The sequence below is a fragment of the Vicugna pacos genome, unplaced genomic scaffold (genome assembly GCF_048564905.1).
Source record: "Vicugna pacos unplaced genomic scaffold, VicPac4 scaffold_19, whole genome shotgun sequence".
In the NCBI taxonomy this organism is placed as follows: domain Eukaryota; kingdom Metazoa; phylum Chordata; class Mammalia; order Artiodactyla; family Camelidae; genus Vicugna; species Vicugna pacos.
Window position 1 is genome coordinate 72,107,854 of NW_027328740.1, and position 15,059 is coordinate 72,122,912.

The 15,059-nt window shown below is 45.5% G+C and overlaps 1 protein-coding gene across 1 annotated transcript in view; it reads right to left on the reverse strand.

The window, feature by feature from the left end:
- Positions 1-10,814, reverse strand: part of LOC140693507 (uncharacterized) — a 72,752-nt gene extending 61,938 nt beyond the window's left edge. Inside the window, exon 1 of the mRNA XM_072957325.1 lies at positions 10,622-10,814. The gene's annotated coding sequence lies outside the window, so the exon portion shown is untranslated. The remainder of the gene's footprint in view (positions 1-10,621) is intronic.
- Between the last annotated feature and the right edge of the window lie 4,245 nt (positions 10,815-15,059).

The window sequence follows — 15,059 nt, forward strand, 5'->3', positions numbered from 1 at the left end:
CCACTCACAGCGAGTTTGGTCATTATGATGATGAGGATGGCTGTTAACAAATTAAGCTCGACCAAACAGGAGAAATCACCTTAAAGGAGAAACATTTTAAGTCCATGAGTATTTCCTTTTGGGTGGACTGTAGAATATTCTATAGATTTTTTTTTAATAAACCAAATTTTGTCCATTAATTGTAGATTTACAGGTTCATGGACAAGTCTCCAGAAAAATAATTAGAGGCCTCTAACCTCTGAAAATTAAGATGTAAATTTAAAAAAAAAATCAGGGAAGAGATTATACCTCATTTGGGAGAGTATGTGCTTAGCATGCATGAGGCCCTCAATTCAGTCCCCAGTAACTCCATCTAGAAACTTTGTTTTTTAAGAAATAGAGAATTAAAGCAAAAGGATGGAGGAATACGGAAATTTTTAGAGACTCATCTCAGATTTAAGATAGGGAAGAAACCATCCAATTCTCAGAAGAAATCTTGAGGACTATGTAAACTGGATCTGAGATGTCTAGTCTTTTAACATTATTCATGAAATCATATTACCAAGTCTTAAAACTACCTGATAACCCACAGTGGTGATACTGATCATAACAGCTACCATCACGTATCGAGCTCCGGCTAGGACTGCTCTGTTCTGACATCTCTACCCCTAAGGCCTCACCAGGCGGAGAGCACTAAATTCGGTCATTTATGAGCATCTCGTGTAAGTCCTCCATTTGTGCTTCTCACTCTCCCCTCACCAGCTCCTCTGAGGGAAGCACTGTTATCATCTTCCCCACCCGCAGATAAGGCCACTGAGGCACAGACACTAAACCCGTTCCAGGCCACATTGGAATTAAAGGACGTCTGTATTTCTGCTGTTTTGCTTTTGACAAAGGAATCTGAGATATCAATTCAAAGCAGACTGTTAAATAATCAAGTCTGTCAGGTCTTCACCTCAAAGAGCAGATACTATAAATTCCTGCTGTAGGATGAGGCTGCCGTCACAAACTGACTCAGCTTGAAATTAATATCCAAGATGAAGCAGCGGATACACGTAAATATTCACGATTGTCAAGTCTGCCCACGGGTCTGGGCCCTTCACTGCCTGAAAGGGGGTGAAATCCCCACCCGTGTCTGGGAGGGAAGTGCGGCTCTTCCCGGGCTCACCCAGGCTTCATAGGCTATTTACCCCCACAGACTAGCCTCAACGGTTAAAAGCTCTCAAGATTTTTACACCAGGCAAAACTGAAAGACATTTCTGTAGATGGAGCACTTTCTCAGGCTTAAATATTTTTGCCTACACTCAGCCAGAGGGAGAAAAGAAACAGGACTCTACAAAGTCCTGACCCTCACCACTCACAGGAGTAGAATGACCACAGCAGAAGATGGCCCTTCACATTGCAGGATGTGAACAAAATAAAGATGCCCCAACAACAGGCACTCCCAGACACAGCGCTCAGCAGTCTTCTGCACAATCACAGTTGTGCAGCCCTCAACACCTTCTATTTCCAGAACACTTCATCAGCCCAAAAGAATCCCCCTATCACTAGCATTCACTCCATAACCCCCCTCCACCCAGCCCCTTCCAACCATCACCTGCTCTCTGCCTCTGCATGTGCATTTTCTGGGCTTTTCAGATCACTGAAATCAACAATATCTGGCCGTTTGTGTCTGCTTCCTTTCAATTAACATGCTGTTAGCAAGGCTTGTATATTTTGAAGTGGCATCAGCATCTCTTTATTTTTTATTTTTTTTGGAAACGTTAAAGATTATTAGAAGGTGGTAAGTACTATCAAAAAGAGTAGAGTGGAGCATAAGTGATTGTGTTTCAAAGGGAAAAATGTGGGTTGAACAGTCAGGGTGGACTTCCCAAAACAGGTGGCATTTTTCATTTTCCTCTTTTTTTTTTCTTTTTTATTCACTCTTACGTGTGAATAATGTTCCACTACATGGAGATACTACATTCTGTTCATCCATTCAGCAGCTATGTATGGACGAGGTCCAGAAGAATGAGTGTAAGGGGTGACTAGCATGGATGGCATTTAAGCAAAGGGCAAAATGTGTTTTCAAAAACAAGCCAACAAACAGAGGCGCAAGGAAATTCAGTGCGTTTCTGAGCAAAGTGCTTGCTTGCTTCGGCAGGACTACCGTGCAGGGCTGGGGCGGATATTGGCAGGAATCACGGTGAGGGAGTCACCTGAGAAGACATCCCACTGCAAGCAGCTCAGCCAATCCTCCTCCCTCATCCTGTATTGTTAGAGCAATGTTTCTAGGTTACTCTTATTTCAATTAATAGCATTTAACTGCACGTCTGATCATCACCATCAGACCACATTACCTCCAAGTCACAGAAAATCATTCACTGACCGGAGCAGCACCAGGACATAATGGTGATGGATTAGGGAGTCCTGCAGCATTCCAGCCTGCAGGCACAAACCCCACATGTGCCCTGGTGATGTCCAGAAAATAAAATGCATGGAAATATCTCACTGCTGGAACACGACAGCTGCCCTCAAATTGCCCGAAAATCATGCTGGCAAAGCACTACTCAACCTTCTCAGTACAAAAAAAAAAAAAAAGCTAAGAAGGCAAATTTAGGCTCTTCCATTGAAAACCAGCAGCCACCACTGCCAGTATTTGAGCTGGAATGCTCCTGACTTTGAGAACCACTGCGCAGTTACTTTTCAAACGTGAAACTCATATATATATACCACGTAGATGATATTGCAGTAGGATTTTTCTTTTCAAAATTTCCAGTTGCAAAATTAGCACAAGAAAGTTTATGTTTAGGCTTTAAAAAAAAATCAATTATCCTCCATTTTCTTAATTTTGAACTTATTATTATTTTATAAATGGAGCTATGGTGCGTATTTAAAACCTTTTGATTTCTGAAAACAAGACGTTTATGACCTCACTATTTCAGAGCAAACTTTAACGATTCTTTGAGAGGTGGGGCCTGGGGTGCTCACTAACAGCTCTTTAAATACTGACAAGGATGTGCTATTAAGTAATACAAAGGCTCTAAGTCCACATTAGCTCAGAAAGCAAAGAAACCACACCAAAGACTTCCTTAAATATTTTATATATTCCTATTCTTTTGAATATTAAAGCTCTTAAAACATATGATTTTTTTTGAAAAAGACAACAGCTGTAATAATTTTCCTCTCACCAAGAAAGCAATCTTTATCAGGAATAAAAACCCCTATGGAAATCGAAATGACAGGACGTTTCTAGCTAAGTGAACATCCAGATCTGAACACAAACCTAAATCCTATCAGATCTCACTCGAAGGAGCTCTACAAAGGCCTGGGCAACCCTGGAGATTAGCTCTTTTGTTCCAAATGTTGGCTGAGCTAAGATAATCACACTAGGCATGGAAAGAGAGAAGAGGAATGTCCCCCTGGCAGCCTCCATCAGTTTTCTTCCAGCCACAAGGTGCCTCTAGGGCAGCCCCGCTAACAAGTCCCCCATAAGAAAAGCCGGCATCCACACTGCCCCTGCCGTCCCCAAGTAGCCCCGAAGCCCATATCCCAGCCTGTGAATGGTCTTCAAATGATCCCCCAGTTGGTGGCACCCTCCACCTCTTCCCCGCTACACACACACACAAAGCCACGACAGCCTTCCCAAAGCACAAATTTGATTACATCAACCCCACTTCAAACAGTTCAGAGGCTCCCTGGTAGAGTTCTAGCCCCACCCCAGACCCTGCTCGCCCAGCTTCATCTCAGTACATAGGTCCCCAGTGACCTCAGGAGCCCCCTGACCTGCTCCTACTTCCCACTTGCCTCCAGGTTCATTTTGACTGTTTCCCAAGGAAGCCTTCCCTCCCTCCAACCTCCACAATTTGTTCCTCTCTTCCTAGAACATTCTAGGCTAACTGACAATGCTAAGCTCTCAAGAAGCAAATACATTTTGCTTATTTATGTGGCTACACTCTCTCTCCCCTAGACTCACTGAAGTGCACGTGTTATGAATAAATGAATGACGGGTTGGATCTCAAAGGGACAGACATACCTGCTCTCACCCGTCCCGACCCTTTTGTCTGTAGTATATCAGAAGCAAAACCAGAAGTACCTTCCCTGAGGGTCACTTCTGTTGACACCCTTCACTGCCTACTGTGTCAGTTCTAGTAAAACTCAACTTCTTCCAAAGCCCTACACCCCGGACTCTCTCCAGTGTCCTCCCCAGCAGGGGCTCCCTCCACCCTGGACCGCACAGGGCACTCTCCCCGGGTCCCCACGCCAAAAGCCTCCAGGCCTCTGCCCGGGCTGCACCTGCGACCTGAGCCACATTCTTGACTCCTTCTCTTGGCTGACTCTTACTCTGTCCTCACAACTGAATGTACAGCCCATTTCTTCCAGGAAGTTCTCTCTGATAATGTCCTTTAAGTCTTGTCTGGGCTCTATCTATAGCAGCAGTACATGGTGACCAACTGGGTGTTTGCCCGCTCCTTTGAGACCACGAACACTTGGGAACCACGTGGGAAGGAGTGAGAGATTACAAGACAGGTGGGGGAATCAAAAAGCAGAAATCACAGCCCAAGTCCCAAATTCAAGGATACTTTCTCAGAAAAAAGTATAAAATATTTCACACGTGTGCCATTTGGCTACTATTTTTGTGGCTTGTGGACAGCAAGAACTTGGTGTTCTAGCCCAAAACCCAGGTTACATGCAAAGAAATGTATATATTCTTATCCAAAGGAAACCAGAGCTGCTCAACAACAGTTTTCATTTAGAACTGAAAGGAAATTTGATAAAGGCAATCTCTCTCTCTCTCTTCTTTCTTTTCTGGAATCATATAATTTTAGAAGTATTTGCGTGACTAACAGACGTCTACAGCCCGTGATTCTGCACTGAAGTGTTTGGGGCTGAGGAAGCCCAGATTACATTCACTCTGTAAATGCAATCACACCAACACACTGATAGGTGCCGTGAGTGGTGGAGCTGATGTTCCAAAGCAGGCAACATTATTCTGTAAGAGAACTCTAAATAGAAAGTAAGAAATGCAATGTCCTGTACTCAATTTCATTTGCTATATGGGCCATTAACTGATAGTATATCTTGACTAATGAAACCCAAAAATAAATTGTCAACTTCGATTTTCTTCATCTGACCGTTTTATGCTAACATCGGATATTAAACTCTCACTCCATATGGAAAGCTCAGGCCTACGCTGCAGCACAGTTACATCCCGTGGAAGAAAGCCGACCAAGGGAGAACTGGAGAGTTTCCCTTCAGAAGCTGCAAAGTCTGGTTTTGCACCTGTACACCATTTGCAACCACGTCATCATCAAAGGAGTTAGACGTTACCTCTCTGGGACGAAAATCACTGCGTGCTTCAGAACCATCAAAGAATGCTGAGCTTTGTGAAACAGTCCAGAGGCGCTTAAATCATACTTTTTCTGAAAGGCTCCAAAACTGACCCACTTCACCATTCCAGGTATAACAGGGAAGTACTGGAAACAGTAGAGAGAACATGCCCTTGAATTCTGACAAGGCCCTGCTTGAATCCTGCTACAGCATTTACTAGTCGCTAAATGGACCAATTCTTTAACCCCTCTGAGAAGGCTTCCCAATCCCCAAAAGGGGGCTGCCGCCGCCCACCTGGGAGGCATGGATGTGAATGAAACACGCAAGTAGGGCGGCCGACTGGTACCTGACACGGGGCCTGGCTAGTTTCCCTCCGCTGCCCTTCTCCCCTTTTAAACTTGCACTGTTCCCCCGGTAACGATCAAGCCCCCGGAACAGACTGCCCGTATCTTCTGTGTATCCCTGGATACATGCCTTACCCTTAGGAGGCCAGAAAAACAACTGCCTCCTCCCAAGTCACTAACAATGTTCTTAAGAGTCTGGGTATTTTTAACTCTATTTTTCAGGGAGACTATTCCAGAATTTTGCAAGCACCATTCTCCAGGTTGGCTCCCCTCCCAGTGCCCATCCCTTCTCACCTCAGATCCTCTGTCTGACTGCCTTCTGTTCATGGGAAAGCGAGTCCGGTAAGGTGGGGCTCCCTAGGCCTCCCTCCCTCCCTCACAGGTGATTGTGACTAACTTCTCCCCACTCCTCACTGCAACTCTAGCTTCTGAGGAGTCTACCCTCCCGTACCCTGCAGCCTCTGCACCTTCCCAAGACGCACACGTGGCCACGACCCTCCCTTCAGATTTCTTCCTGGCTGGCCCTGCCCAGCCCCTGGCCCCTTAAGGATAACTGGCATTGCTTTGAAAATGGCAAACGCCACTGACTGACACACCAGAGCTGTATGGTCTGGGCTTTCCTCCAACCAAGACACAGCCCTGCCCCCCTCAGTCTCAGTCTGCAGCTCTCGAGATGATCTAATTCACATGCAAGGCTGTGAACACCAGCTAAGAATGACGACTCCCAACGTGTATCTCTAGTCCGGCTCCTTCACCTGAGCCCCAGGCTCATCGACCCGAGTGCCTCTTTGAAGTCCTAATTTGGATGACAAATGGCATCTTAAAAATGCCTCATGTCCACCATTTACTCTGGAATTCCATTCCTGTCAGGTATCTCCCAGACTCCCCATTTTAGTAACAGCCCCAGCACCCACCGAGGTGTCTGAGGTCACATTCAATTTCCACTGTTCCCTCCCCCAGGCCCTGCCCTGGAATCAGTCCTGTTATCTCCATCAATAAGCCCATCTCAAGTGTAGTTCTGTAGGGACCATGGCCGGAAACACACAAGCTCACAGCATGGTGCACTAACAGTCCTCCGTAGGGTGCTCCCTGGATGGGGAGGCATCTCCTGCCGCTGGTCACCTCAGAAGGCAGTGGATTCTCACACAGGAGGCCCAGGAGAAGGGACTCAAGGTTCTCCCATGGTCTGAGCTTTGAAGGGCCCGAGGTCTGGGGGAGCTCCTAATTAGCAGACACACTTGCCAATGAGCAGATGAGGATGGGGGAACCCACGCAAGGCTGTTATCACTTCAACTCATGGGCTCTCAGGAGCCATGGGAAAGGCCTGTGTCCAGTGTACAGCCCAGCCATCACAGATCCCAGCCTGCATTTGCCAACCCGGACAGCCTAGACTCCATCTACTTGCGACACTTACTTCTGTTCTGTTCCCCACCCAGAATGTGATGGACTCATTCAGATATTCTGGCCTGTCTCAAGCGAGACAAATTCAGTGAAAAATGAAGTGTCCACATTTGGACCAGAGCATGAAAGGAGAAACAAGGCCTCATGGTCAGCATGATGGTGGTGGCCAAACAATTCCACCAGGTGAGATGAACCAGGGTAGGGTTGAGAATCCAAGGTCCTGGGTTGGACAAATCATCTTCCTTCATTGTTGACTGGGGTGTTGGGGACTGACTACCACAAACTAACGACACGTTAGGGGGCCCACGTGGTGGGCGTCAGCTGCAACAGAAATGGATTCAGCTCTTTACTGCCAACATGGGTTAAAAGTAAAGGCCGAGGCAGGAAGGTCTGCACGGCTGCTGAGGCAAACCACAGACCCAGCTCTGAATGCCCACTGGCTGGAGCAGAGAGGAAGCTACGGCCCTTTTAGCAGTCCCTTTGCCCAACAGATCCAGGTAAGCCAGCTACTTAGGAGAAGGCCATGTTGTCCTGATACTCAGAAAAACCAGCCTCGTAAAGGGAAAAAATAGTGGCATGGATTTTAGACCCAATTCTGCCCATTTATGAAGGCAAAGTAAAGTAAATGGCACGGGGAAGTTGAATGCAAAAAAAAAAAATTAAAGAACCAAACGGTGACCTCTTCCTCCAACAGCGTCCCCTGCAGCTGTCACCTCCGTGGCGGCCACATCCTCACCAGTGACCGCCGGCCAGGAAGCGACGTCACGCACGTCACACAGCGACAGCCAGGAACCGCGTGCTGAGCACGTTTGTGTAAAAGCAGGAATCGAGCAAAATGCTGCAGAGTTTGACCTTACAAGTTTAAATACTCCATGAAAAGAATCCCTGAGCAGCCGACTAAATCAATTCACATCTTACTTCTTCAAAACAATGAAACAAATTTAATAAGGGCGCATTTGTCATCAAATAAAAGGAGGACCAAACATGTTCCTCAAAAGCAAGGATTTCAACAGGTATCAAACACCAGTGGGTGATGAGCTAACAAAGCAAATATTCCAAAAAATTAGAAAATAAAAAATGACTAAGATAATAGATGGATCAAAACAGCTGTTAAGTTGTTGCTTTTTAAAGCGATGGAGACTGTACGGAGGGCAATCTGGCTATTTCCAATGCAGGGTGTGCACAGCCCACATTTTCAGAAGCAACAACATGCTCACTGGGCAGTACAAGTGAAAAAGGAGTAAAGAAAAAGGAAAAGAGGAACAAGAGAAAATTAGAATCACACAAGAACAAAAATAATTTTGACTGCATGTACAAGAATTTATGTGAGTGTGTGAGGCCAGGGACGCGGGGATGGTGAGGCCCAACCTCACCTCCTGCTCAAGGGAAAGCAGGGGCCTGAGGGGAGCGGCGCTGCCGGGGGACCACAACGTGTTCAGCTCCCCTAACCAAAATTCGACCTACAAGCGACTAGGCAGCTTTTGAGCTACAAATTATTGTCGCATTTCAGTCTGAACCGTTTTACTCACTTCCACCAAGAGTAGCAGGAGAGAATGAGGCTCTGCTCCTGCACCAAAGCATTGTTTAAAAAATTAATGACTGTGGAATAGTAAAAGAAACAATGGAGTAAAAGTGACTGGAGGAGAATGTGCTTGACCCGAGCTCACTGGCCGCGTTATCTCAATGACGTTCAGATGCTGGCTGAGCCCTTATGGTACCAGAATAGACAGACCCACAAGGAGGCAGGTTTAATGTGCTGAACCACTGTGGGCTAAGTACACATCCGGCTACTCCGCCAAGTCCCAAGGGCAGACTTCAAAAGGCAAAAACAAGCTGGCATTCTCTGGTGGGTCTGCAGACTCAGAGACAAGCATTTGTTGAGCAAAAATGTCACCAGTGCCTCCTATGACAAAAGAAGTGGCACTGGCGTGGGGGCTGGGGCAGGGCTCCAGGCTTCCACTGCTCACTCACCAGTCTGTCCAGGGGGAGAAGGTGGTCCCTGCTTAGGTTTCGCTGATGCACCTACTTGACTAATGTCTGGGGCCTCAGCAGGAGTTGACAGATGAGGTGAACGGAGCGAGACTCTGTGTAGCACGGTGCTGGGAGCTATGCCCTCAGCAGTGCCCAGGCTCCTAAACATGCCAGCTCATCTCCAAGAAGCAGATGGGGAGTGCGGGCATGTAGATCACAGGGCCCTGTGAGGACAAGTACAGATCATGGCCACGACATGCCTCTCCTCTTCCTTAAGCCATAGAGGTATTTCTGGGGAGGAACAGAAAATTCATCCAGAGCCTGCTAGGTGGGCTCTCGCAGGTGGGACTAGTGTCCCCTGTGCTTCTCACTCACAGGGCTGGTCTAGACATTCTTTTTATTAATTCCCTAGCATCTTCTCCTCCAACTTACCAACAACCAGAAAGTAGGATCTGATCTTAGGTAAGTTCAAGAATCACAGAGCACCACCTCCAAAGCGGGCCCGGTAGCACATGCCAGGTCTTCTGACCGCCACCTGTGGGACCACCATGAGCCCTCTCCAGACTCAAGGACCGAGGCCGTAGGCCGGGGGGACACAGCTTCCCTCACTCACCCCAGCAAAGGGGGACCACGTCTCGGCAAAGGCATCTCACCCTCTTCAGCCCGAGGGAAAACATGATAGATATACGGGGAAACAGAGCAGAAGGTGGGGGGTAGGCAGCCCAGAAGAGCTCATCTGTACTTCCGAGGCAAAGTGGGGCCATTGACTTAATCACAGGGACAAAGTGGGAATGAACATTTCCCTGCTCTGTCCCATACACCGTGATACGCCTTTCCCTGCATAAGGAGTTCATTAGGAAGTCCCTGGCGGTGTTTCTGATGTCCTAACTTGGCATGGTGGCTGTCGGGCAGGAAGAGACGGCCTGAGCTGAAAAGGTGCTGGGCCTGGGAGGCAGGTGACAGCGGCTCCAGCCGCAGCTCAACCAGCGCCTCGTTCTGCCTCTCGGGGCTCAGCATCTCATCTATAAGCAAAGGGATGAGCATGTACCAGGACAGGCTGCGCAACAGAAATGAAATGAGAGCCATGTAAAGAAAGTTTCCCAGTTGCCACGTTTAAAATTTGAAACAAAGAAACAAAGCAACAAACAAAAAACAAATACTAGAATGTGATTTTAAGAACAGATCTTACTTAATCTACTGTATGTAAAATACTATTATTTTGACATGTAATCAATATAGGAAGTAGAGAGATAGTTTATGTACTTTTACTAGACAAGCCTCAGCGTCTGATGTGCATTTGACCTACAGTACATCTCAGCTGAGTCCAGCCTCCTCCCCAGTGCTCCTAGCATGTGGCTTTGGCTACTTTATTGGACAGCAACTCCAGGGGTCCCACCATGTTCCTGGCTGTAAAGCGGGAGTAAGTGTCCACAATAACCCTAAAAGGATCTCTCTGAAATAAAGGCGGATTCACTTTGAAATGTCTGGAAACCGGCGGGCTGCACCTCCCTACCCCCTTGGCTACAAGACAGACTTCTTCCTTGCTGATCCCTTTCTGGATGTAGGGAAGCAATCCAGCACACAGCCAAGGTGGACTGGCTTCCAGGTAAACTTACCTGCTGTCTGTGTCCAGTCCCATGAAGTCCTCCTTCTCAAACGGGATGCAGGGGAGGGGGATCTTGTCCCCAGAATTCTTGGGGCCACCATCCAGACACTTGGACTTGAGCAAGATGAAGAGTGACTCAGTGAAGTCCTCGGTCCTCTTCTCCACCACCCTGCAGTACTCTTAGATTGAAGGCAACGTCGGTGCGTGTCTGCTCGGATACCTCCCCATGCTGCACAAAGACAAAAAGCTGAGAGTCATTAAGCGATGCACCATACAGCTCCTCTGCATGTGGAGCTTCTCGAAGGCCTTGGCAGAGAGACATTCGGTAATGGTGACAAGGCCCACGACCTTGGGGTGTTTCTGGAAGACGCTCCACCGATTCTCGGGCACATAGCGGTGCCTGTAGTGGATACAGAGTGTCCACTGGGAGCCACAAGGGCTGATATGGCTAACCGAGGTGAGTAGCTGATAGATGCAAAAGAAATTCTCCTCTGAGATGATCTCTATGGATTGGACCACAACGGGACGAGTCTGGTGGTCCTCAGCACACTGCACGTAGTCAGGGATGCTCATGTTGCAGGCCCTGCCGAGAGGGGAGAGGAGATCGAGGTACATTCTCTGCTGTGTGCTACGGGCCCATCTGGGTTGCGGTGACCTGGTGTGTACCAGCCAGAAGACAAGGGAAGCCAAAGCAAATCCAAGGGTACAGTTTGTCCTCAGAGTCTGCATATGGCTACTGTAGCTCGGATCACATTACCCAGCTTTTGGTCTAGGCTTCCTGCCTCTGCAGAGAAAGGTCATTTCTTATTTTCTATTTCCAAGCACCTAGCAAGGCCCTGATGCAAAGTCACTGCTCAAAAATGCTGAATAAAGAAATGAACAAAGGAAATGCTTCCCCAACCCCCTTCAGCAGAATATAAAGAGAAGGACCACAGTAGGATCAAAAGATCTGGATTCCTATTCAATTTATTTGAACTCCTAAGCTTCATAATAATGGATAAGAAAACTTGCCTTGGGGTAGAGGGTACTGTTCATTGGTGGAGCACATGCTTAGCATGTACGAGGTCCTGGGTTCAAACCCCAGTACCTCATTTTAAAAAATCAAACAAATAAATACACCTAATTTCCCTCCTGAAAAAGTATTTTTTAATTCAAAAGTCAAAAAACACCTTGCAATTGACACAACATTGTAAACTTGACTATACTTCAATTAAAAAAAAAGCCTTGCCTTACAAGAATATATCTGGATTACGGATGTTTGAAAATGTAAAATGCATAGGGTACCACCTGCATAAAAGGAGGTGACTGTACACATGTTCTATCCCTCCTTTATGAGTTATACTTCCTTTGGGGAGGTTATAACCTCTCAGAGCTAATTTTCTCAGATTAAAAAATATAAACATTACCTGATTCTCAGTACTGCTGAAGAATCAGATAACTCTATGAAAGCATCTGACCCACAGAGTTTACTCAATAAATGTTTGTTGAATGAATGAATAAACAAGCAAAGTGAATGCTGCTCCCTGCCACAAACCATCATAATGGTACTGCCTGGAAATCCCAAGCCCACGTTCACCCGACTCTGCATTAACAATGTGGGTGACCTGGACAGGCCTGCGTGCTTCACGAAGCCCCAGTTTAATCGTGAATAGAAATAAGATCAATAACACAAACCTCAAATTGTTAGTGAGTCAGTAATGAATTGTACCCCAACACTGCATGATGGAACCATTAAGAAAACTGGGCAAAGGGTCCATAGGCCCTCTCCATATAATCTCTTACTACCACATGGGAATCTACATTACATCTCAAAATTAAAAGTCTAATATTTTAAAGAGGTTATCGAAGTTAGGTGAGCTCACTGTCTCAAATAAGGAACACACAGTACAAATAGGACAATGCCCAGCCCATGAGATACACTCAGTTAACATTCCCACTGAGCCCACTAGTCCCTCCAACTTCAGAGCAAGAGGATGGGTCCTCGTGGCAACAGGCCACAGCACCTGAAGCTAACAAAGCTAATGGTGTCCACTTAAAAGAGCCCCTGTCACCACCCTTGTTCTAATTTTCTATTTGTAATTATTTTCTTTTCATTAAATTGGAACTCCAAATTGCATAGAATTCTTACCAGATATCATGATGGCAGCCCTTCAAAACCTGACCACAGAGATCATGATGGCAGCCCTTCTTGGTGAAACAATAAAATGAAAAGCCATTTCCACAAGACCTCTGTGTAAATCTACTAGGGAACTTCATCCTGGACTGAGGAAGAGGACTGGGGAGTAGGGGGTAAACTGGGACACGGAGAAATATGGGCCACCTGTCCCACAATGGACTTTAGACTCACCCTCACCCTCCAGGAACTTCTAAATACACACAGACAGAGTGCTATGGACAAGAATTTTTTTTAAACAAATCCCTGAATCCCTAGCAGATCTTGTTTCTACCGAGACACAAATGTCTTATTTGTATAATGTTTCACAGAAGCCTTAAAATATTATCACCCCAACTTGACACATCAAGAAACTGAGGTAGAGAAGTTTATCACATTCTACAAGATTAGAGAGAGGCCACGTCAGACACCGTATTTAAATCCAAGTCCCTGCTCCGTTGCTCACACTAGAAAGTGTCACATACTGCCTCTTTCCTGCCCTCTCCCTGCAATAAATCTCTGAAGAGTCTTTTCTGTGTCACCTGCAATCAAAATCACATCAATTTTTCACAAAGAGCTATGTCACTCCTTGGAGGACATACCAAAATCTAAAGGGTTGGGTTGAGAGGAGATATTTGCATTTTCTGTTTCTCAAAGGAAACATGGCTTTAAAAGAAACTGAAAAGTATTTATCTAGTCTAAGCGCTCATTGTGCACAGAAAGAAACGGAGGCTCAGAGGAGAAGAGGAAAGGGCGTTATTAACAAATATTGCCTCAGTGCAGCACTAAGCCAGCCCTGGGCACTTCTGGGGGAGGATCTGGAAGGCCCAGGAAAATGAGTGTTAGAAAATAGAAAGAGAAGAAGAATATAAGGCCCCGTCTCTACACCACCATACCATGAATTTCCACCAAATTACCCAGTATGGGTGCAGCCAATAGTAAGGTTGTCTAAACAGGTTATTGAAACCTGGAATTCTCAACCATAGTGGAAATTCCAGCATTTACTGTGCTTTTTTCCCAGTTCAATCATCAATTCAGTGGGCATTCTGTACCAGGGACTACACGAGACCTGGAGTTCTCCCAAATAAAGATCTCTATTACCACGTGTGCAAACCACATAAAGGCAACCAGAAGAAAAGCGCCCACAGATAAGATGGAATTACTGAAACTGAAAGCAGCCAAAGAGCATATATTACTAGGAAAAATGGTGCTCCTATAAATGGACTCATGGACATAGAAAGCAAACTGTATTTAGCAGGCAGGAAAGGAGGGATTAACAGATACAAATTAGTAAATATAAAATAAATGACAAGGACCTGCTATATAACACAGGGAACTATATTCAATTTCTTGTAATGAGTTATACTAAAAACAATCTAAAACATATGTATATACATATGCATATGTTTATAACTGAATCTCTGCTGTACACCTGAAACTAACATTGTAAATTGACTACACTTAAATAAAAAATAATTTAAAAAATAAGTAAAAATAAAAGCAACGCCATTAAGAAAAAATAAAAGAACACTCTAATCCCCTTAGCTGTAGGTGGTGGAGAATTCTGGTTGTAAACACCAAGTCCACTGGATCACTCCAGCAATGGCTGTCACTCTTTCTGACCATCAGAGAGTCACTTGCTTCACTGAGGTTTCTTTTCTCTTCTGTGAAAGGCTACAGCTGCAACTAACGATGTATAGAATCTCATCATTCACAAGCCCAACAAGTAGTGAGGACTTCCCATGGGCCAGGCTCTGGACAGAGGAAAATATAGGGTCCGAAATATATTCATGGGTAGAAGAAGTTTGTGCCATAAAGACGTTAATTCTTCCTGTTTTGATAGACAGATTCATTGCAATTCTGATTAGAATTCCTACCAGATTTTTCTTGGAATGTAACAAGTGAATTTATGGTCAAGATTAGCCAAGAAATTTCTTTAGAACCACCACTGGGGAGGGGTGGATAGGTCATTAATTTCCACTGCTCTTTCTGAAGTGATAAAAACGTTCTGGAATAATAATGGTTGCACAACTGTGAATATGCTAAAAGCTGCTGAATTTTACCATTTAAATGGATGGAATTCATGGTGTGTGAACTATATCACAATAACGCTGTTATATGAAAAAATATTTCTTGACAAATATTTTTCTTTTTATACCACTAGTCTGTCCCACAATTTAAGAAAAACAAAAAACCAATACAAACCAAACTGTGCCAGGAGTTCTTTAGGACTGCAATATCCCTGGGTCTCCAAGGCCTCTGGTGATGCTGTTCCTGTTAACACACACTAGCTGGG